We start from the raw sequence: 26,138 nt of genomic DNA, 5'->3' as shown, positions 1-26,138 counted from the left end.
AAATAAAAAATTGAAAACCAAAGCACATGAATCTTCATACACACTATAGTCCGTCTTGTGAAGACATTTTGTTTTTTACTACCCTATCACATGTTTCTGTATATAGTAAGTAATATGTATCCAAAAATGATTTTTGGGGATTTATAGGACGAAGTTATAACACACCAACATTTCAAATTGGAATTACTTTCAATAAATCAGCATAAAGTCATTTAAATGTGTGAAACTAGCTAGAAAGCACTAAAAAACGTAAAGCGTTGGGAATTTCCACTAATATGTGGCCTTATTTATCTTAAAAATGCAGAGGCGCCATTTTGAGCCATATCTTATGTACCCCATTCACAAAATAAACCTATTTTGTCATCTAGAAATTGATAAATGAGTTTTATATACCGAAAAGTTGAAAAGTCTAGTCAGCAACATTGTTGGGAATGGCAAGATGCGCCACCATGCCCAATTTGGGCACATTGTAACAAACTATGCCACAAATATGGCCATAACTATATCATTTGGCTTGCAAACCAGGAATCTTCATACACGATAGTCTGCTTTGTGTGAAGACATTTTGTTTTTCACTACCCTATCACATGTTTATTATTTTCCCTGTCAACTAACACATACAAGCATACTCCATGCGGAAGGGTTTCATTTTTGAGGTTTTCTTCATTTTCATTTTTTTATTTCTAAACCAGGTCAAAATGGTCGACATGATTATCCTTGCAAAGGGGTTGAATATTTTAGTACTATCACTGGTTTCTATATATAGTAAGTAATATGTATCTAAAAATGATTTGTGGGGACTTGTAGGACCAAGTTATAACACACCTACAATTCAAATTTGATTTACTTTCAATAAATCAGCATACAGTCATTTAAATGTGCGAAACTAGCTAGAAAGCACTAAAAACCGTAAATTTGGGAATTGACATTAAAATATGGCCTAATTTATTTTAAAAATGTAGATGCGCTATTTTGACCCATATTTTATCTACCCCATGCACAAAATAAACATATTTTATCATCTAGAAAATGAAAAACGATTTTTTATAACGAAAACTTGAAAAGTCTAGTCATCAACAGTATTAGAAATGGCAAGATGCACCACCATGCCCAATTAGGGAACACTATAACAAAGCTGTCCAGGGAGAATCAAACTTGGTAATATTAACTATGAGATTGAACAAAACGTTATATTTGGTTTACCCTTTGAACCTCCTAACTTACCACAACATTGACTTCTTAATTTTATTTACAAATGGATATTTTAATATCCTATTGTTGTGCAATAATATATGTTTTTATCTCAAATCAATTAGCATTTGATTTTAAAAAACTACCATAATAATTTATGAGAAAGCGTTGAACAAGTTTCAGAATGTAATTTTATACTTGATATGACCAATAATAGACTTAAATTAAATTGGATTTCAAAGTTCAGATTTTATAAGCGAATAGAGTTTCATGTTGCAGACTATGTATTAGCTTGACGGGCACCCCTAGAATAAAGTAGGCCGGTCACTTACGTGTGGTTCCCATGCGTGTAGGTCCCACACATCAGTGAGCACAAGTCACGTGCGGTAGGTAGTTAAACTCCCAGCAATCTTCTTTGTCAAGTAAAGACGCATCGTCAAGACTCTCTCTCTCTCTCCCATTTGTCGCTGAAAAAAAAAGAATATTAGACGGGCGCGTAGCTTTGCTGCTGCAGGTCTCTGAACTGAAACCCTGTGTGCCGATCAACATCACTCACCGAAAAAGTGAAGCATTTCTTTTCACCATAAATAACAGCGGCCCCGTGAGGCCTTGCTCTCCCTTTCTCTTTCTCCTTCCGTGTGATCCCTTTTGCACCTTTTATCCTTTGCACGAAACTCCACTTATTGTTGTCATTGTTGCACAGAACACTCGGTTAACCTTTGTTCTTTTGCACATATCACCAACTCATGTATTTGTTGCACAAAGGTCTAAATCTTCGGCTAAGCTACTTTTCTCTAAGGGCTCCTTTGATTCAAAGGATAGAAAAAGCATAGGAATAGGAAAGTCATAGGATTAAATGGCATGTCTATTTGAATCCCATAGGAAGATGAAGTATGTTTGATTGAAGCAAAAAGGAATTTTTCATGAGGTATGAGCTAATGTTTTTTTCCTATAGGAATTACACTACAAGATTTCCATAGGAATTTTTCCTATAGGATATATTCGTATGAATCAAACAACATGTATAGGAAAATTTTCCATAGGAACCAAATCCTACACAATTCCTATGCAAATCCTATGAATCAAAGGAGCCCTAAATCTGATGGCCGGGACCTAGAAGGTAGTGGTAATATCCATTGTCATTGTGTAGTGTGTTTTTAGAACTCTAAAAGAATATGAAAATATTTTAGCAATTGAAATAATATAAATTAACTAATATGGGATATTCATGAAATATATTTTCTACTATCCGGCCAATAGCGAGTGTCATGAAATATATTCATTGTAAACTTAGTGATAATCACTCGAGTTTGATATGAATGGCCTAGCTAGCTATGGGCATCTCCCACTATATATGTTGTCCACACGACCAACCAACAAGCAAAAGGTATTCCATGAGGAAAGTTTCTTATGGGTGACTTTCGTCTCTGCCGCAAAACACGCGCCGAAATTGTTGGCGCGTCCCATTTTCAAGCTACCCCAAAACCTGTGGTTTGCCCGTCGGCCTATAAAACTTCGGTCAACAGAGGATATTTCCCTGCAGAGCACAATTCGAACACCACATCTTTCTCATGCTTCTACCAGGCACACTCCCACGACGACGGCCGTGCCTACCGCCCCTCCTCACCATCATTGCCTCCTCACCGGCCACCGTAGTGACTGACCACGTTTTACCGGCGGACCTCCCTTGCTGTCTAGCAAGCCGGATTTGCTTCCTCGACGCCGACGTTGACCGTGCCATATCTGCTCCGGATCTGCTTCCCCGACTCTGTAGTCCACCTCACCGGAGATCGAGATGGGCAAAAAACGCGGCCCCAAAGTCGACCACCCCCAACCAAAGAGTAAATCCGCCCTGGCCTCAGACGAAGGTTGATGAATACTTTACATGTCCGCTTTTGTTATATGCATTTGATTTCTGACACTAGTTTTCGTTGCTTTCTTGCAATGCATTCTTGCTGATATTAGATCAGTGTAGATAGTTGTTTGCCGCGTAGCTATATGAGATCTCAACCTTACATCTGCTGATCGAGAGGAAGATCGAGGTTATGTCCGCTTTCGCTATGCATTTCTTTTCCGAGAATCACTTCTGTGTGATATGTTTTGGGGGTTTGAAGTATGAATTTTACAAAGGTTATGATAGCAGTCAAGCTAGCAGAGCAATTTGTTGATAGTATTAAACTGCCTGTATTTTTTTTATCTCGGAACTCTGCTGATCGTAACCTTACATCTGCTGATGAAGAGGCAGAGCTTATGTCCGCTTTCGTTACGCTTTTCTTTTCCAAATATCACATATGTGCGGTACTTTTTTGGGGTTTGAAGTATACTACCTCCACCCCAAACCTAAAGGCTTATTTATAAAAGTCAAACCAAGTAAAGTTTGACCAAACTTTCAGAACAATCTATCAAGAAATATAATATTTCGTAGATACCGTACGAAAATATATTCGTTATCTATTTAATGATATTAAATTTGTATTTTGCATGTTAATAATGATTTTTGGTAAAAACTTCGGGATGGTGGTAGTACGTTTTACAAAGGTTATGATAGCAGTCAAGCTAGCAGAGCAATTTATTGATAGTATTAAACTACCTGTATTTTTTCTATTTGCAACTCTTTGTGCGCCATGTGGAATTGCATGCTCTAGCCAGTTCATCCAATGAGGTTTTATCACTTAACACCAGAAGTTCGGGATTTTATTTTATCACAGAACCACAACCCTATAAATTTGTATCACAAAACACCAACATTTGGGGTAATTGTTTCGCAGAATACATGATCTCTGTTTGATAGCCCATTAGTGACTTCAGGCCACCGTCAGTTTAAGAGTGACAGCAGGTGAAAGACAATTAAACTTTATTTTGTGGTATTTTATGTTAAACGCTAAATACAAAGCTGTTTGTCAACACTAGTAGTTTAATCTTATGTCCAGACAGTTCAAAAAAATCTTATGTCCAGGGTAGTTGTATTGGTACACATTATCAAAACCTTATCTTTGGTACAGAATATATTACCCAAATCTCATGTTCTTGTGTGGTTATAATTTCAATGAATATTTGTCATATGGTAATTCATTTTGTGTGTAGCATATGTAACAAGTGTGACTCATATTCTCATTTCCACAGAGTGTCTACAAAATTTCACACCAAAATTCATTTGTTTGTACCAAACATGCTCACGTACTGTAAATTGGTGTCACGCTGTAGGGTGATGCTCTTGTCAAGCCAACTAATGACAAATAATGTGTTATGTGAAATAATTTCCCCAAATGTTGGTGTTTTGTGATAAAAAAAATCCCCAACTTGTGGTGCTAAGTGATAAACCGCTCATTCAATAGACCGAGCCTTAGGCATGTATCATTAGATATTTTTTTAGGAAGGCTGGAAATATTTATTTTGAATACTGCGTTGCTACTTGCTAGGATTTGAACTCAGGACCTTGTAGGTCTGATACCATTTCGAATTGCATGCTCTAGCAAGTTCATCCAATAGACCGATCTGTTGGAACTTGGAAGACCCTAGGCAATTATATTAAGCACACGCCATTCCATATGGTTAACCATTGGCATGAAATGACACTTATATGTGTTTGAGTGTATATGTGGATTGCTTAGCCCTTTCCATCAGTTCAGACTTTTGGTTGCATTGGCTACTGCATGAAGCTTGACATTCATACTTATCCTAAAAATTGTTGCTGCTGCCCTCTGTTGCCCAACGGAAATTATTTTTGAGCCATAATTTGTTTGCCCTTTCCATCAGTCCGGACTTCCGGTTGCGTTGGCTAGTGCATGAAGCTTGACAATATGAACATCAATTATTTTTGAGCCATAGTTTGTTTGTCATTACACCTTTTGAGCAGTCTCACTGCTACTATTAATTTGTTCTTACATGCACAGTTCCATGATAAATCTCATCTGCATTTCTCGCCAATGCATGTTAGGTCTTCCACTCGAGAATGAGTACGAAGAGCAACGGAGGCAAACTATCCTGCATAATAGCCGAGTTGCAGCCTCGTTGGGCCTAACACTACATCCTTCTACAAGGTCTAGTGCAAAAATGCCACCCACGTCCCTCACAAAGGATACGGAACATTCCTCTGATTCAGAATTTGATCCTGCTGATTGTGATGGCGAGCTGACTCAGGAAGATGCCCTGGTCGACTATCCTCTGCAACACAACAAGGTGAGTTTTCTCTGTCCTGTCATCGAATTATTTGTCCCAACTTCCATTTGTTGTATCCCAGTCCTACCAAATATGTTACCCATGCCATGTTCAATCTCATTACTACATTTTTCCTGCTTAGTTAACGCATCATATATGTTTTTGCATATGTTGCCTTACTGTTTTTCCATTCCATCTGCATATCATCATCATATAATATTGTACATTGAAATATCATTTATGTGTGACAGGCATCTGCAGATTCGGGCAAGAACTTTTCAAGAACGAACAGGAGGAAGAACACTCAACAGGAACCTCAGGCTGATACCGGAGGATGGGTGACAGTGCGTAATAAAAAAAAGGTTAAGCCTGATGCTTGTGCTACTCCTCCTATTACAAGGTCTAACAAAAGACAGACACGAGGTGGCGAACAGGCCGAGAATGATAACAGTAAAAGGTCTCGTAAAAACCACAAACCATCGAATCAGATAGAAGTAGCCCCAGCATGTACCAGCCCACACATTCCACAACCACCAGTTGCCAATACTGTTTCTCAGCAACAATTGCCAACAGAACCAGTTTCCACAGCAAATTCGAGCCAACAATTGGCATCATCAGGAGTGGTGGTAGGTAATAATGGCCAAGGACACATGATGCTAGTCCCAGATGATACAGCCTCAAATGTCCAAATAGTGCTGCCACAACACCAGCGAACTGGTGATGATCTCCCTCCGACCCTTAGTCCTGCGAAAGACAACTCCTCTCCCGATGACGAGACCCACGCCAAAAAAGGTAATACTTTTTTCAAGACTTGTAGTTTAATGCTCCCTTATGTATCTATATACCATGATAGCTTGATGTAATGATTAACTTGGTAGGTTCGCCACGATCAATAAAAACGAGGGGGCCAACGGTAGGAAGAAAACTTGCAGCTAAGATTTCCGGAATGGGTTCAAGATTTCGCATCACATCTATTGTAGGTGGCAGAAGGCCACTTCATCCGCATGAATCTTCATATCTTGTATCACATATTGGCTATTTTATCAGGAATGAACTTCCTACCTTCCCATTGTGGAAGCAGCACGTTGACACCCCTTCACAGTTCGAGAGTTTAGTGCATAATTTACATGTAAGTCATGCTTCTCCTGGTAATGATAAATTATTCCACATTGATCTGTCCCATTTCTTGTAGCTTACTGTTGTTTCTATGCTATATAACTCACCAATCATTCCACCGTTCTGAGCAGTTAAGGTTTGAATTCGATGAGGATAATGAGGATGTAAAGTTTGTCATCGCTTCCATATTCAAAGAATTGTTGCGCCAACCCGCTATAAGCTTAAGGCGACATACTTCATCGGCCGATTATCGCCAATGTTCGAACAAAGTCTCCTGCACCTGTATGGTGACGAGCGGTGGGGAGATCTTGTCAAGCACTGGTCTGATCCAAAGAATGTGGTATGGCTTATGAGGACCGTGAAACCAGATTAAATTCCGAATACTTATTTTGCGCCAGTGTCTCACTAGTCTCTTTTTGCAGACGTTGACTAAAAGGAACCAGGCTAACCGCTTGAAACAACGTTTACCAAGCCGTACAGGATCTCGTCACTTGGTTGGGCATCTCGGCAAAAAGTAATGCCCCGCTGGTCTGCATCGCTACATATGTTACTCGTAAATTGTGTAGAACTCCATGTGCATGTTATATTTCCATCCTCCATTTTAACCACGTTATTTGATTTCTATATGATTGTACAAAAATGCAGAAAGTAGATCATGCAAACAACATGCAACCAGACAAAGAGATGACTCTGGCAGAGCAGTTCGAGGCATGCCAGAAGAACAAACATAATGTGATAGGAGAACTCGCAGAAAGTGTTATTGTAAGTCTTCTTTATGATTTAATTTTTTAACGACACACTTGCCAATTTGTAGGAGCAATAATGGGCATGTCAATATGATCTTTTAGGCGTTTTTGTGAAAATGCATTTGATGTGTAATCAGGCATACCAACTTGTAGGATTAAAAGTAGTTCATACACATTAAATCTACCGTCTGCATGTTTCTCTGTAATAACTTTAATTTTTACACGACTGAAATTTTTTCAGGCAAATATGAAATTGGAGATGGCAAAACCCGGGAAAGACGGTATGGAAAAAACTCTAGAAGAATGTATGGAGACATTTACCATGGTACTTAAAAATAAAGATATCACCAAAAACACTTTCCTGCGAAATGCTGGGTTTTTGCAAATCAAGTCCAAGTCCAAGTCCAAGTCTTTCTCTGCACAAGTTACGGAGGAACAACTCCAACTAGAACGAGCTTCAGCATATGTTTTAAGAAACCAAGTTGATATGTTGAGATCGAGATCAGAAGCATGTGATGCCCTACTGGAGGAGGCCAATCAAGTTCGTTATAATCTCTCAAAGACTAATAAAATGCCATAGATAATTGGAGATGAACACTGACATTGACATGTGAGTACCTTGGTATTGTGAAATTTTCCTGAGACTAAGGCAATGTTCCTATTTTGTTGGTGGATGCATTTATCTGTGGCTGGGATCAACTCTGTGGATGTTTTATAAATTGGTTGCCTAGCCTTTTCAATCAGTTTGAACTTAAATGGTATTAGAGCCAAGGTCTCGAGTTTGAATTGTTGATGGTGTGGTTCAATTCATCCTTAATTTGTTGGTGCCCCATTGGCCCTTGTAAAGCTTCATGTGCCTACCTCCGAATCCAGTGTTGAATTTCTCTTGTCACACAGGAGGATGGCTGTTAATGTGTGTATAAGTGGGTTGCATAGCCCCTTTTATATAAGTTTGCAAGTTTCCGTATTGTGTTGTGCCTTTGGGACTCAGCCTGCACTTCTGACTTTTGGTTGCGTTGGCTACTGCATAAGTTTAATATACTAGTTCCATGTGGTTTTTGTTGAGATCTATAATAAGTGGATTGCCTAGCCCTTTCCATCATTTCGGACCTGTGGTGTGCTATTCTCTTTTCCACGTGTTAGACCTCCTCTTCTTAACAAGACTCCATGAGTAGGAGGCACTATGATTTTATTTTTTTGCGCATGAAATTACTCAATTAGACAACTTAATCCCATTTGTTGACTCTCTGTTGACCAGCCACTTGAGGGTAAAACTGAGTATATTGCACTAGCCACTATACTCGAGGGGAAAACTGAGTACGGAGTACATATATTTTTCCAGTGTAAGGCTCGACGGTAGAACTGAGTACACGTAACGGTGCAGACGTGCAGTACCACGGACGCGTGTCGTGGTGCGCAGCGGTTAGGCGGTGCGCGTGTTGAGACCAAACGTCTAGCTTTTTTGAGAAACTGCCGAGACCAACCGTCACATTGCCTGTACAGAGCCCCTCTGTCCCTCCCTCTGCACACAGTCTCATTCTCACTCACGCACGCAACCACGCCTCTCACGTCCCATCAACTTCTCCAAATCGAATGAAAAAACACCAACCGCCCTACGCGCGTTCCCTGCCGGCGATGGACAAGAAGAATGCGCCGGCGGCCGTCGCCCCCGAGACCGTCGCCTCCGAGGGCGGCGCATCCAAGCGCGGCGCCTCATTGGACTGGGCCTCTCTCAGGGCTGACGGACCACTTCACAAGATCGGGGACTGCTTACTGGCGAACGAGGAGTACATGGACACCTAGTCTGCTTTGAGAAAAGTTTGTAGAAATTGGCGCTCAGGTTTACCTGAGCCCGACGTGTACCTGCATGAATGGATCATGGTAGAACACGTCCTTCCACGCGCTGCTGATTTCACCTTCCTCCACCTCCGCACATCCCGCTACGTCACCATCGATCTAACGGAAGTTCATGCAAGGTTCAAATTCCTCCATATCTATAGAGTTAATCTATTTTTATTTTCAATCGTAAACATCTTAGTGCTGAATGTTATCTTCATCAATATATTTTAGATACTACTTCGTCGGCTTTTACCGTGGCATCATCGTCCTTGCCCAGAAGAACCAGCCGCACAAGATACGGCTTTTGAACCCACTCACAAAGACATTGAATACTAGGTTTGAGGCGCATATGCCATATGTTATTCTGAAGTCAGTCGCTGTAATGAAGTCCCCGACTATGGTCTTCATTTCCAAAGATTACCCGGCAGAAATTGCTTGGGTCGATGAGAGCACTCCAACTAAGGGTATAGATGAAGACTGGGGAGAAGGAAGATTTTCGACCGAGCACCATTCTCTGCGTTGCATTACCCCGTTCAATGGTGAACTGTATGCAATAGCTGTGAACAATTTTGAGTTCGGAAAATTAGTGTGCACCAACAATGTCCAGTTGGAGCAGCGCACGAGCAGTGTCAACATGGATACACTATTTTCATTTCCAGAACTTGGAAATAACAAGTTCTACCTTGTGAAGTCGGATGGTGCTCTGCTGCTTGTGTTGTTGGACAACAAGCATTTGGAGGAAGGTCAACCATTGGTGTACCGTGTGGACACTGAGAGCCGCTCTCTCCATGCCATCAATAACATTGGCAGTCGTGCCTTCTTCGTCCATTATATCCGGTGTATCTCCGTCGACACCAGAGTGCACCCGACACTTCGACCTGGCTGCATCTACTACGCAGATTTGGGTTATATCAGAGAGTACTTTGATGATATAAAGGCCTGGGATGAGTGGCCAATACGTGTGGATAGATTAGGAAACTATGGTATGAGAAATGAACAAAGGCCATACCATTTGGAGGATGTATTGGCTGCACACTGCAGACGGAAGGAGTTCAATGAATATTTCCTTCAGATCAGAGAACGGAGTGACGAAGAAATATATGCTGAATGAAGATCAGATTCATTCATCTTGGGGTATCCTAATCTTCATGTTGGCCGTACATTGCGTCTTGTATTATTTTCAGATTAGTTTGTCGTGAACATTAACATTGTTATTGGCTGCTTTTGGCTGTTGTATGCAGTTGATGTATTATACTCCGTACTTAGTTTTCTGGATTTATTATGCTGCTGTGATTTTTCCTATACTAGCTTCTAGATTTGACTGATGTTGTTTGTAATGATGATGGCCTGATGTGGCTGCTGGCCTTGACTGCCGGAGCAGAGCAATTAGTACTTAACCAGGTGTACCGTCTTTATATTAGTATTATATTATATTACTTGACCATAGCCATATTCAAAATCAAATCTCAGTCGGGCGGCAAAATCTCCCGCCAATCCTGAAATATTTCAGACGGGTTTTTGAATGGGATAACAAGATAGATCACGATGATAGTAACCGGTATTTAATGTGATGATGATTTGATTTTGCACTCGGCCTTGAACAGAGGTACTAGTACGGTGTCACAATTTTTTATCATTATACTTGGACGGTAGCCAAATTCAAAATCTCATAGCGGCAAAACTTCCCGCCCACAAAATACGAAAATTTCACACGCTTCCAAATTCCCATTCTACCCCTGTGGAGATGGCAGCAAAGTCGGTTGGTGGGGGGGTATGCCCGTCATTTTTTGGATCACCACCTCCCTAGCCCGGAGACCCTCCCAAAAAAAATTAATTTCCCTCAGACCACCCACCGGAACTTCCCAAGTCCCTCTCTCCCACCTCCACGACCACCGCACCGGAACATCCCCATGGGACTTCCTGGTCTACCCGAGCCCTCGCGATCCTCGTCGGCCGATCGCACTGCCGGAGCCGCTTCATCGACGCCGTCATCAACCGGACCGGATCATCCCCGCCGTACCTCGAAACCATATGCTCATCCAGCAGTCTACCGCAGTCGCTTCAGCTGAGCCGCTAAGCCGGATCCGTCGTCCACCGCATCGGATCTTGCTCACCGACACCGCTGTGCATGAACCGGATCTGCTTCACCGGCGCTGTGCATGATCTAAACTCTTCTACTGTGGCTTTTCTATTGCTTGCCTGCAAGTTCTTGTTTAATCTTGGGGGAACCTGTTTGTGCTAACGACGCGCCGTTACGTTTTTGCAGATGAGATGAGTAATCATGAAGTGTAATGGCCGTCTCTCCAACCCCAAGTAGCACATGTAGTGTACTTCATCACCGGATCTATCAACCCCAGGAAGATCTGTTGTGACTCCCACAGAGTGCTTCTCCTAATGTAAGTCCCTTGTTTTAGCGCCATGTTCTGGGTTCAGATGCTTGTTTGTCTGAAGCTCTTTTAGTTCATTCCTAGCTATGACCGTAACACGTTGCTATTTTCTACTTCATTGCTAACTTTAAGCGATTGAACATTTTGGTTTGCATTCCCTGCTCTGTAGATGTAGCCATCATAACTTCTATCTTGCGCAGTCGTTGTTACAAAAATTATAGGTATTATAGTAACATCCTGCTATTATTTAGTTCATGGCCAATTTTAAGTAATTGCACATGTTGGTTCGCATTCGCTGCTCTATAGCTTTTGGCATCATAACTTCTATATTTGGTTTACATTCCCTGCTCTGTAGATCTAGCCATCATAACTTTATCTTGCTCAGTCGTTGTTACAAAAATTATGGCCTGCTACTATGTTGTTTGTGCCAATTTTTTACTCCATGAACATGTTGGCTTGCATTCCCTGTACTACAGGTGATGCCATTGTTTTGTATCTAGTTCATTGTAAGCTAACAAAGTAAGGACTTAGTTTGGCATGCTATCACTCTGCTATCTAGCCTGTAGTACAAATAAACTTGTCATACTACTAGATAATAATTTTGCGTGCCATCTTGTTCTTCAAAAGCTGCATTATTGACTTGTTTCTCTGACTTGGCATGACGCTCACATATGGAAAGCTGAACATATTGGTTTGCATTCCCTCTTATACAAGTTCACAGGTGATCCCACTATATTCTGTATCTGGTCCATCCTAAGCTCCAGCATTAACTATCCTCTATGTGTTGCTCATTACAAGTTTATATCCCGAAACATCTTGATTTGCATCCCCTTCACTATAAGTTCAGGAGTATTATTTAGTTCACGGCCAAAATGAAGTAATTGCACTTGGCACATGTTGGTTCACATTCCCTCCTCTTTAGCTTTTGCCATCGTAACTTCTATTTTTGGTTTACATTCCCTGCTCTGTAGATGTAGCCATCATAACTTCATCTTGCTCAATCGTTGTTACAAAATTTATAGCCTGCTACTATGTTGTTCATGCCAATTTTGTACTCCCTGAACATGTTGGTTTGCATGGGACTCGACAGTAGTAAGTCTGTTGTTTCATTCTAACATGCTCTGTTATATTGGCTGTTGGTATGCGGCATGCACTCTTTGTTTGCTTATTGTGAGCATTACAATGATCTTGTTATAACGACGAAATGATGAGTTCCAAATTCTTTGGCAAACAATATTGAAGTGTCTTTGCCTTTCCATTGTTGCTGTCTTAACTTGTAATGTCTTTGTTTCAGATATAGGTGCTGCATGGACAACTTAAAAGATTGCCGGATCCCTTCATTGTATTGCTAGGTTTAATTACCATTCAATTTCTCTGGGTTCTGTAATATTTTTTCAATGCCTTGCAGCTGATGTAATATTTAGTTAGTTTTTATAGTTCTTTCGCGCATTTTTTCTTTGGTGCTTGTGGTAAGTGAGGCTATCCGACAGAAATCAATGCTGCGTAAATATTCTCAGTATCTAAATCACGAATTCCCATCCCTTAAACGGCCCAATTAAGCGAAATCACATATGTGCCGGCCCGCAAAATCCTAAAGCGCCTATTACGCCGGCATATAAACAGCAACTAAACGGGCTGGCCCACTTACTTATTGGGCCAGCCCACTTGATTCTTGTGGACCCCACACTTTTATTGGGCCGGCCCACTTGCTTTAAGGTGGACCCCACCCACTTGGGGCCGGCCCACTAACTAGTTGGGCCAGCCCAATTGCTTTTGTGGTGGACCCCACATAATAAATGGGCCGGCCCTTTAAGACGAAAGTGGGACCCACCTGTGTTTTTGGCCCGGCCCACTTGCTATATGGTGGACCCCACATACTAAATGGGCCGGCCCTTTAACAGGAAAGTGGGACCCACCTGTGTTTTTGGCCCGGCCCACTAGCATGTTGGGGCGGCCCACTTGCTATATGGTGGACCCCACATACTAAATGGGCCGGCCCTTTAACAGGAAAGTGGGACCCACCAGTGTTTTGGCCCGGCCCACTATCTTGTTGGGCCGGCCCACTTGCTATATGGTGGACCCCACATACTAAATGGGCCAGCCCTTTAACTGGAAAGTGGGACCCACCTGTGTTTTTGGCCCGGCCCACTATCTTGTTGGGCCGGCCCACTTGCTATATGGTGGACCCCACATACTAAATGGGCTGGCCCTTTAACAGGAAAGTGGGACCCAGGTGCTTTGGCCCGGACCACTGGCTTGTTGGGCCAGCCCATTTGATCTAATGTGGACCCCACGTACTAAATGGGCCGGCCCGATAGCAGGAAAGTGGGACCCACATGCTAATTGGGCCGGCCCACTAACTTCTTGGGCCGGCCCAGTTGCTTTAATGTGGACCCCACTTTGTAAATGGGCCGGCCCGATACCAGGAAAGTGGGTCCCACATGTCTTGTGGGCCGGCCCTTTAGCCTGTTGACCGGTCAAACGAGTGAATTCGGCCCGGCCCACATGCTTAGTGGGCCGGCCCATTAAAGTTTTGACCAGTCAATCTTAGAGGTTAGGCCCGGCCCACGTAACTAATGGACCAGCCCAACTATATAGTTGACCGGTCAAACTAAGTCAGCTGGCCCGGCCCGCAAACTTAATGGGCCGGCCCGCTTAAGACGTGGCAGGCCTCGTGTGGGCCTACCATCTACCACGGAGTTTCAGCCGGCTAACGCCGTTAACTGCCAGTTAACGGCGTCTGCCACGTGTCAGTTTGCATGACGTCAGCAGTCAACGGGCTCCCGGAAACACTTGGGCAACGGTCCGATTTTCCGTGGCGGAAGGGCGCCCAAGCGTGACGGGCCGAAAAAATCGTCGTAGGACTTTGCCTGACGCAGTTTCCACAACAGAACCCATATCGTCGGGTTAGGCCCATAGGCGACGAAAAATACCCCTTAGCGGACGATTTTGAGACGTTGTCTATCAGAACTTTTCTTGTAGTGTAATAAGAAGACTATGTACTTTGGTTTTTCATTTTCTATTTTTTTAAATTTTCTGCCCATTTGAATCTTGGTCAAATCCTAGGTTTGACCATGATTTAAACAAGTTTAAAACATGAATATGAAAAATTAAGCATCTATCATTCTTAAGTCACTCCAAAATGTAACTCTTGGGAGGGTTTTTGAAATTTCCATGTTTGAAACCAAAAACCACTTCTCTTCATGCTTGACTCTCATAAAATCGACCGAGATTAGGGTTAGGGCGTAGCTACATGATTTGTCTGGTTTGAATACGTCCAAACATTGTTTATCAACTTGAATGCTTACTATATGACATAAAAATAAAAAACAAATTATATAGTCTTCTTATGTCATGTAGTAAGCAGTCAAGTTGATAAACAAGGTCTAGACATATTCAAACTAGACAAACCAGTATTTGAATTTTTATACCCATTTGAATCTTGGTCAAATCCTAGGTTTCACCAAGATTTGAATAAGTTTAAAACATGAATATGAAAAAGTGAGCATGTATGCTTCTCAGTCACTCTAAAATGTAGCTCTTGTTGGGACTGTTTTTGAAATTTCCATGTTTGAAACCAAAAAACAACTTCTCTTCCTGCATGCTTGCCTTCATAAGACAGAGTTTAGGGTTAGGGGTAGATATATACATGATTTTATGGTTTGAATATGTCTAGACCTTGTTTATCAACTTGAATAATGCTTACTATATATATGACATAAGAATGCTATGTCCTTTGTTTTTCATTCTTTTGATTTTTTTCTGAATTTTTATGCCCATTTGAATCTTTTGGTCAAATCCTAGGTTTGGCCAAGATTTAAACAAGTTTAAAACATGAAAATGAAAAGGGAAGCTTGTATCCTTCTTAGTCACTCTAAAATGAAGTTTTTGGTTTTTTTTTTGAAAGTTCCATGTTTGAAACCCAAAACCACTTCTCTTCATGCTTGAGTTCATAAGACCGAGTTTAGGGTTAGGTGGTAGATACATGATTTGTATGTTTTGAATATGTCTAGAGACCTTTTTTATGATTACTATATATATGACATAATAAGACCTTGGTTTTTCACATTTTTTTGATTTTTTGAATTTTTATGCCCATTTGAATCTTGGTCAAATTCTAGGTTTGGCCAAGATTTGAACAAGTTCAAATCATGAATATGAAAAATTAAGCATCTATCCTTCTTAGTCACTCCAAAACTCTTGGGAGGGTTTTTGAAATTTCCATGTTTGAGACCAAAACCACTTCTCTTCATGCATGCTTGACTTCATAAGACAGAGTTTAATTAGGGTTAAGTTAGGGGTAGATATATACATGATTTTCTAGTTTGAATATGTATAGGCCTTGTTTATCAAATTGAATGCTTACTATATATATGACATAAGAATGCTATGTCCTTTGTTTTTTCATTCTCTTGATTTTTTCTGAATTGTTATGCCCATTTGAATCTTTTGGTCAAATCATAGGTTTGACCAATATTTAAACAAGTTTAAAACAAGAAAATGAAACGGTAATCACGGATCCTTCTTAGTCACTCTAAAATGAAGCGTTTGGGATGTTCTTGAAATTTACATGTTTGAAACACAAAACGACTTCTCTTCATGCTTGACTTCATAAGACAGAATTTAGCGGTTAGGGGTAGATACATGATTTGTCTAGTTTGAATATGTCTAGACCTTGTTTATCAATTTTAATGCTTACTATATGACATAAGAAGACTATATGTGCTTTGCTTACTATATGACATAAGAAGACTATGTGATTTGACCAAGATAATTTAAACAAGTTTAATACATGAAAATGAAAAGGGAAGCTTGTATCCTTCTTAGTCACTCGAAAATGAAGTTTTTTGGGAGGTTTTTGAAATTTCCATGTTTGAAACCCAAAACCACTTCTCTTCATGCTAGACTTCATAAGACAGAGTTTAGGGGTTAGGGGGTAGATACATGGTTTGTCTAGTTTGAATATGTCTAGACCTTGTTTATCAAATTGAATGCTTACTAGCTACATGACATAAGAAGACTATGTACTTTGGTTTTTCATTTTGCTGTTTTTTCATTTTCTGTCCATTTGAATCTTGGTTAAATCCTAGGTTTTGACCATGATTTATACAAGTTTAAAACATGAATGTGAAAAATTAAGAATCTATCCTTCTTAAGTCACTCCAAAATGTAACTCTTGGGAGGGTTTTTGAAATTTCCATGTTTGAAACCAAAAACCACTTCTCGTCATGCATGCTTGACTTTCATAAAATCGACCGAGCTAGTTGAGGGTTAGGGGTTAGATACATGATTTGTCTGGTTTGAATATGTCCAAACATTTTTTATGAACTTGAATGCTTACTATATTACATAAGAATGCTTACCATATGTTTGAATTTTAAAAGCATATAGTCTTCTTATGCCATATAGTAAGCATTCAAGTTGATAAACAAGGTTTGGACATATTCAAACCAGACAAATCATGTATCTACCACCTAACCCTCAACTAGCTCGGTCGATTTTATGAAAGTCTAGCATGAAGAGAAGTGGTTTTTGGTTTCAAACATGGAAATTTCAAAAAAACTCCAAAGAGTTACATTTTGGAGTGACTTAAGAAGGATAGATGCTTAATTTTTCATATTCATGTTTTAAACTTGTTTAAATCATGGTCAAACACCTAGGATTTGACCTAGATTCAAATGGGTAGAAAATTTAAAAAAATCAGAAAAATGAAAAACCAAAGTATATAGTCTTCCTATGTCGTAAGCATTCAAGTTGATAAACAAGGTCTAGACATATTCAAACTAGACAAACCAGTATCTATCCCCTAACCCCTAAGATCTGTCTTATGAAAATGAAGATTTTGGGAGGTTTTTGAAATTTCCATGTTTGAAACCCAAAACCACTTCTCTTCATGATTGACTTCATAAACATGAAAAGGAAGACTATTTGCTAACGGAGGGAGTAAGCACTCTTGCTATCAAAAGTACCAAACGATGCATACCAAAATGATATTTTAGAGGAATACTAGTTCAGATTATTTAATTTTATATTAGCAGGCCAAAATCGAACCCCGTAGTTGCATTTTCTGAAATTGATCCGTAGTACTGTGCAGAACCCTAGTTTAACTTATTAATAGATTCATAGGTCGATTTTTTTACGTTTTTATTATTATTACTAGGCAGCACATGTGTTTGCACGTCCAGTGAAACTCTTTCATTTCATTTTTATTTTCCGCAAGGTCGGGAATCGGAGGAAGAGGGATCACACGGGAGGAGACGAAGGGAGAGCAGTCACGGGGCCCACTTATTTATGGTGTCTACATTTTTTCGGGTGATTTGACTGTTGTGCAGGGTTGTCAGTGCGCAGAGGGTGCGAGCGAGCGAGGCCGAGAATGAGAGAGATGTTTTTTTTGTTGGAGGGACAACCGAACGATCCTGAAGGACCCAGATTTCCAATACGCATCAGAGAGCAGTTTACAGCATGACACAAAATAAATAGGAAATTACGTCTAAATCCCTAAGATTTACATGGTAGACCCCAGGCTGAAAGCAAGAAATGCGATCGGGTCCTTAACAGCCACCGTCCGGATTGATCCTCGTCGCAGCCGGGCACGAACCACTTGGCGCGACCAAATCGCCATGGCTAAAGAGCCTGCACACCATGGCCTCCGAGCTGAGCTAGAAACGCCCTGCCAAAACCGGCAGCCAACAGAGGTGGATAATTGGAGAGAGAGAGAGTCTTGATGGATCTCGCTTGACAAAGAATATGGCTAGGAGTTTGCTTACCTAGCGTACGTGACTTGTGCTCACTGAAGTGTGGGACCTCACGCGTGGGAACCACACGTAAGTGACAGACTTGTTGCTCTAATAACTCGGGTGATTATTATACTGTATTAGTACATAGTTTCCTATAGATCCTTCTTAGTCACTCCAAAATGAAGCTTTTGGGAGGTTTTTGAATTTTCCATGTTTGAAACCAAAAACCACTTCTCTTCATGCATGCTTGACTTCATAAGACAGAGTTTAGCTAGGGTTAGGGGTAGATACATGATTTTCCTGGTTTGAATATGTCTAGACCTTGTTTATCAACTTAATTGAATGCTTACTATATGACATAAGAAGACTACGTGCCTTGGTTTTTCATTTTTTCATTTTTTTTTAAATTTTATGCCCATTTGAATCTTGGTCAAATCCTAGGTTTTTCATTATTTTGATTTTTTTTGAATTTTTATGCCCATTTGAACATTTTGGTCAAATCCTAGGTTGGGACCAAGATTTAAACAAGTTTAAAACATGAAAATGAAAATGGAAGCTTGTATCCTTCTTAGTCACTCTAAAATGAAGTTTTTGGGAGTGTTTTTGAAATTTCCATGTTTGAAACCCAAAACCACTTCTCTTCTTGCTAGAATTCATAAGACAGAGTTTAGGGGTTAGGGGGTAGATACATGGTTTGTCTAGTTTGAATATGTCTAGACCTTGTTTATCAAATTGAATGCTTACTAGCTACATGACATAAGAAGACTATTTGAAGGGCTTTTTTCTAATAGTTTTCTTATGTCACATAGTAAGCATTAAAGTTGATAAACATGTTGCCAAACTATTTGAAGGGCTATTTTCTAAAACACTAGTATGGCAGTATGGTATTTTCCCTAGCTATGTAGAAAATGATGAACAATCCATGCCTTTTGATTGCCTTTTTTGAACCACCTTTGGCTTGACTTCAAATTTAGGTAGGGCAAAATCATGCGGGGAGGGGACGAGTGTTTCTTTTGGATGCATCGCTCGTATTTGCAAGTTTAAATCATGAATATGAAAAATTAAGCATCTATCCTTCTTAGTCACTCCAAAACTCTTGGGAGGGTTTTTGAAATTTCCATGTTTGAAACCAAAAACACTTCTCTTCATGCATGCTTGACTTCATAAGACAGAGTTTAGGGTTAGGGGTAGATATATACATGATTTTCTGGTTTGAATATGTCTAGACCTTGTTTATCAACTTGAATGCTTACTATATATATGACATAAGAATGCTATGTCCTTTGTTTTATCATTCTCTTGATTTTTTTTTCTGATTTTTTATGCCCATTTGAATCTTTTGGTCAAATCCTAGGTTTGACCAATATTTAAACAAGTTTAAAACAAGAAAATGAAAAGGTAATCATGGATCCTTCTTAGTCACTCTAAAATGAAGCTTTTGGGATGTTCTTGAAATTTCCATGTTTGAAACCCAAAACGACTTCTTTTCATGCTTGACTTCATAAGACAGAATTTAGGGGTTAGGGGTAGATACATGGTTTGTCTAGTTTGAATATGTCTAGACCTTGTTTATCAAATTGAATCCTTACTAGCTACATGACATAAAAAGATGATGTACTTTTGTTTTTCATTTTGCTGTTTTTTTATTTTCTGTCCATTTGAATCTTGGTCAAATCCTAGGTTTGACCATGATTTATACAAGTTTAAAACATGAATATGAAAAATTAAGCATCTATCCTTCTTAAGTCACTCCAAAATGTAACTCTTGGGAGGGTTTTTGAAATTTCCATGTTTGAAACCAAAAACCACTTCTTGTCATGCTTGACTTTCATAAAATCGACCGAGATTAGGGTTAGGGGGTAGATACATGATTTGTCTGGTTTGAATATGTCCAAACATTGTTTATGAACTTGAATGCTTACTATATGACATAAGAAGACTATATGCTTTTAAAATTCAAACATATGGTAAGCATTCTTATGAAGTCAAGCATGCATGAAGAAAAGTGGTTTTTGGTTTCAAACATGGAAATTTCAAAAACCCTCCCAAGAGCTACATTTTGGAGTGACTAAGAAGGATAGATGCTTAATTTTTCATATTCATGATTTAAACTTGTTTAAACCATGGTCAAACCTAGGATTCGACAAAGATTCAAATGGGCATAATTTTTTAAAAAAAATCAAAAAATGAAAAACCAAGGCACATAGTCTTCTTATGTCATTTTATGAGGTTTTTGAAATTTCCATGTTTGACACCCAAAACCACTTCTCTTCATGTTTGAAACCCAAAACCACTTCTCTCCATGCTTGATTAAATCCTAGGTTTGACATAAAAAGACTATGTGCTTTGGTTTTTCATTTTTATGTTTTTTTTGAATTTTCCGCCCATTTGAATCTTGGTCAAATCGTAGGTTTGACCAAGAGGTAAACAAGTTTAAAATATGAATATGAAAAAGTAAGCATGTATCCTTTTTAGTCACTCCAAAATGAAGCACTTGGGAGGTTATTAAAATTTCTATGTTTGAAACCAAAGACCACTTCTCTTCATGCTTGACTTCACAAGACAAAGTTTAGGGTTAGGGGTAGATACATGATTTTTCTGGTTCAAATATGTCTAGATCTTGTTTATCAACTTGAATGCTTAATGTATGACATAATTAAGAAGGCTATGTGCTTTGGTTTTCATTTTTTTTCATTTTTCTGAATTTTTATGCCCATTTGAATTTTGGTCAAATCTTAGGTTTGACCAAGATTGAAACAAGTTAAAAACATGAATATGAAAAAGTAAGCATGCATGGATCCTTCTTAGTCACTACAAAATGAAGCTCGTGGGAGTATTTTCCTCCGACACGTGAGCTTGGTACCACTACACAAGAACCATGCATATGTTAAAACTTTTGAATCATGTGTTTTTTCTTCTCTTGATTACTGCCCAAAGGATAAAAAATATATTAAATGGGTGTTTTCTATGAAGTGCCTACCGAATGAAGTGTACACACTACCACCAATCCAATTTTCACAGGTCTGCATAAGAGACATGGTAGCTACGTACGATGGCAATTTCCAACGATCCACGGATTATCTTTGTGTGCAACCATATACTGAATTATTTCTGGGCTAAAAGTTTTATTTCAAATGTAATTGGAAGGAAGGGTACATGAATTATAATTAAAAAACTAGGTAAATACATGACATGCCCCCAAGATGTGGAAGCCTAAAACAATGGCCAAACATGTGCGGTGCATCCAAGTATAACACATAGCATGCACCGATAGTTTGACCTAAATTTGAAATCAAGCCGAAGGTGGTTCGAAAAATCGTAAAATGGCAAAACAAAGCATGAAGTTACAAATTTGTGATGTTCTATATGTCCATTAGGATATTACAAGGCTGACAAGTATACCTATGTTGTAAAATTGAGCAACATAATACACAATATATATATATATATATATTACCCAAAATATACGATTAAAAAGTTAAAATGGACATCTAGTTTGTAATGATATAATTTTTGTACCATAAAATTCATATTATGTTGTAATCAAATTAATGATATAGGGATGCACGCTGACATTATAATCCCTAACGGAGGGAGTAAGCACTTCAGTTATGAAAAGTACCGAACAATGCATGCGAAAATGATTTTTATTGGAATACTAGTTCAACTTATTTTGTTATAAAGGGGCGTCGTGAGATTGATCGACCTAAATTTGTAAACAAGCCAAAGTTATTGTGGGGCTCGATATAAAAAGGTCGAAAGAAATGATGGAGTCATATAATTCGTGGTTTACATACTTCCACTATGAACAAAATTTACTTGAAACTTGTTGGCCATGCCATTCTGCTACCCCCCCCCCCAAAAAAATTCAAATATGAATCCTTGTGGCACGACCATGTTGGGGTTCACTTCTGGGCTTCTGGCTATCTACCCAGCCGAGAATGCGGGCTCTATTACCTTGTACGAATCCTCGTTTTAAACCAAGAAGATTTGAAAAACCCCCCCCCCCCCCGCCACACACACACACACACACTCCTCTCTCTCTCTCTCTCTCTCTCTAACCGGCTTTAGATATCGCATCATTTGTCTCTCAGACTCCATTGATTTGCCCCAAGTTCAACAAGGTCGCTCCCATTTCCTCTGAGAGTCCATTGACTTTTATTTGCTGGTGTCACTTGTGCTAAACTGTCATTCCTTGTACTCCCTCCGATTCATATTACTTGATGGTAATATAGATGTATCTAGACACATTTTAGTTGTAGATACATCCATTTTACCATCAATTAATATTGATCGGAGTTGCAGCGTGGTATGAGGCCTGCCGCTTGCCACCGTCGGCGAGGTTCCAAGTAAACGGTGCCAGAAGAAGAGTAGCGCGGCTCCGGATTCAACCACGAGGCCGGCGGCGATGGACGGCACCATGGAAATAAACGCTACGAATTTGGAGGCCATCGCGTACAACATCGCTGGAACGGCGCAGGTCATGTGCTCCCACGACGGCTGCGGGGTCAACGTCAGCTACCACGAGTCCCTAAGACACCAGATCGCGTGCCCGCACGACCGGTGCAACTGCACGGACGGGGGCTGCGGGTCGCCGCCCCACCGTCAGCGCTCCTCGTTCACCTCGGAGAGGCCCACTCGATTCAGGTGCACAGGTTAGAGGATGGCAAGTCCATAGAGTTCCGGGTGACCATGACGCACCCGTGCTCGCCGTGCAGGCGGCTCATCGTCGAAGGGGATGACGGCTCTGTGTTCGTCCTGTACATCGACGCGCTCGGCCCGGCCATTGTCTTGTCTTTGGTATGCGTCAGGTCGGCCACATCCGTGTCGCCGCTCTACAGGGTGAAGATCTGGGCGCACGGCCTGCCGCCATCCTCGAAATCGGACTGCAGGCGGGATGTCGTGAAGATGTCTGCCGATGCTTCTGGCAGCGCGTCGCCGGGCGCTGTCGTGTTTGAGGAGCTCACGTCGTTCCCCGTTGTGCCGGGGCCATACCTCGTTGGTGCTGGATCGTCCAAGGAGCTGCATTTCTACATTCGCTTATGCAAGAAGATGTAGCTACTGCTACTTTGCGTAGTTGAAAAAACTGTCAATTTGTAAAGTACTAGAGTGTTCGTACGGCTGCTATTTTTTTATGGGGTCTTTGTTTCATATTTGTGCTGAAATGTTTGTAGTAGTACTTATACTTAATAATGATGCAGCGTGGAAGTGAATACTCTTTTTTTTTGAATCGGAAGTGAATACTCCAACTACTATATGTAATTGTAACCCCTCCATCTGATTTACTCCCTCCGTCTCGATTTAGAGGGCTTGGTTTATTTTGCAGCAGGACCAAGGTATTGTTTCATTGGATGACGAAAACTCTCCGGAGCGCTGCCTCCTCTGGATGACAATAAAACATGATGTACAATGGGTTGTTTTTTAGTCTTATCTTTGGTAACGAGACATCCTAAATTTGTGGTGAGAGAGATTTATGCTAAGAGATGATCTCTTAGCTAAGAGAAGGCAAAGTCTTTTTTCATCTTTCTCTTTCTTCCACATCAGCGTTTATCCTACGTGGCACTGCTAAAATATCACCATTGTACATACCCTAATACTCCACTAATGGTGTACAAAGCGTGCATGCAGCCGATCACATGCCCCCATGCAAACTTGTTTGGTTTCACACTCCACCAGCATGCACAAGGCTGTTCCCAGAGAATAGAAAAAGGAGAAAAGGGAAGGTGGAGACTAATTCGAGAAGGTTACTAGTACTTCTAATTTAAATGCATGCAGGCCTAGATGAGAGGTAATATGGGACAAATATTTGTTCAGATTAGGCCCTGTGAACCGAGACAGAGGGGTATAAAACTATACGCACTTCCGGATCATTTCTCCTATTTTTTAGATGTCCTTTCACTTACTATAAAAAACAAAGAAGCACTATAAGGGCTGCTTTCAATCAAAGGAATGTGGAGAGTGTAGAAATAGGAAAGGTGTAGGATTGAAATTTTCCCATAGGAATCAAATCCAACATAATTCCTATGTCAATCCTATGAATCAAAGAAGCCCTAAGTGGTTACCGGTGCTTAATGCACAGTTCCAAAGAGTTCATCCCGCAGTCCAAATAACTAATAATCAGATGATGTCAATTTTTATGTATGTAGTTGTGCCTATTACCATCACAAATATAGTCTCAAATAGTATGATGGCGGAGATACACATTTTTTAACTACCATGATTTTCGGAAAATGCTTAGTCAATTTTGACATAATTTGACTTTCTAAAAATAATAGGGAGTATAAGCCTTAAGCTTTGAGATGGAGGTACTATATTGGGTTTTCCTCGTCTTAAGCAAAATCCCTTCCCATCCCCATAAATAGAGTACTCCAGCCTCGAGGCTAGGAGATAAGAGAGGCCATCGATATGCCATACTCCTCGCGCGCTCGCAATGCTGGAAACTGTCACCGTTACCCTGAAGATGGACTCCACCGTGCTTCACTGCATTTTCTGCTCCCAGCCCCTCAAGCCCCCCGTCTTCAAGGTCGATCCCTTTCCCTCCCACACTCCATTGATGTTTCTTTTGTGGGTTCACTACTGCAAAAATGGGAATCCACGAACTTTGATTTGTGCAGTGCAAGGGTAATCATTTGGCCTGCGGCAGCTGCCTCAGCGAGCTTCCCGGGAACCGGTGCCATAGGTGCGTGGAACCCCGCGGCGGATTCGAGCAGGACCCGGCAATGGATGCCGTCGTATCAGCGGCGACGGTTGAGTGCCCCCACAGCAGCTGCGGGAGCTTGGTGGCCTACCACCAGGTCCACGACCACAAGATTGCATGCCCGCACGCCCCTTGCGCTTGCACAGCGCTCGTCACCCACTTCGCAGTGGCCCACTCAATCCAAGTGCACAAGCTCCCGCCGTACAACACGACCAAAGTGTTCCAGGTGCCGGTGCCGGGTTCGCCGTGCCTGCGGATCATCACCGAAGGGGAGGACGGCACCGTGTTCGTCCTGATCATCGGCGTGCTCGGTTCGACTTCGACCACCATCGTGTCTACCGTGTGCGTTAGGGCGGCCGCGTGCGTGTGGCCTCTGTACACGACAAAGATGTGGGCGAATGGGCCAGCGTCGTGCTCGTTGGCGCACACGAGGAGCAGGGCGGACACCGTGAGTGTGTCTTTGGAGGCGTCGAGCTGCGCCTTGCCGGGCGACGTCGCGTTTGATGAACTCACGTCGTTCCTCTCGGTGCCGCCGCTGTACCTGGTGCTTGGTGGACCTTCCAAGCTGCTGCGTTTCTACATTCGCATCGAGAAGGAGAACAATTAATCCTCAAAATAAGTACTCCTACTCCATATGATGATACGTACTAGTATAGTGCTAATGCGGATGTAACCTCTAGTAAAGTACTAGTACTAACACTGTCTGAGTTGTACTATTATTTCAGTTTCGCTTCTATTGTTGGGTAACATCATCAGGAACATAAATTGAACTTATTGGTTTCAAATCTGTGACAACAAAAGAAAAAGAACAAGAAAGGGAGTACTCCATAACTGTTTTTCGTCCTGCTAATGCAACCTTGAGGTGACAAGGACAACTTTGTACGGAGTACAAAGCATCGTGCTCATATAAATATACGTACAAAATCATCAGCAGTACCTCGATAGGTGCCATGTCCATTGATAGACTGGGTAACTGGGAGATGGATATTACTACTGGATAGCTGTCCTGACGTGATAGGATGCCTACATACACCCTACTCGGCAGGTGACGATACCTTCCCAACGAAGGTATCCAGTCCCATCCATTGATTATTTTATTATGGACGGAGAGCATTCTAGAAGAGATGTCATGTCTTGGGGCAGAGGTTCGGCTTAATCATGGTTTTGATATGGCCACGAATTTTGTCATTTAAGGCAACACCTATGGAAACCAAAAGATTACTGAAACAGCAACTACGTACATTTTACTTGACGCTAGTGTAGATGT

Source organism: Lolium perenne, chromosome 4, assembly GCF_019359855.2.
Source record: "Lolium perenne isolate Kyuss_39 chromosome 4, Kyuss_2.0, whole genome shotgun sequence".
Taxonomy (NCBI): Eukaryota; Viridiplantae; Streptophyta; class Magnoliopsida; order Poales; family Poaceae; genus Lolium; species Lolium perenne.
Note: the sequence above shows the minus strand (reverse complement) of the source record.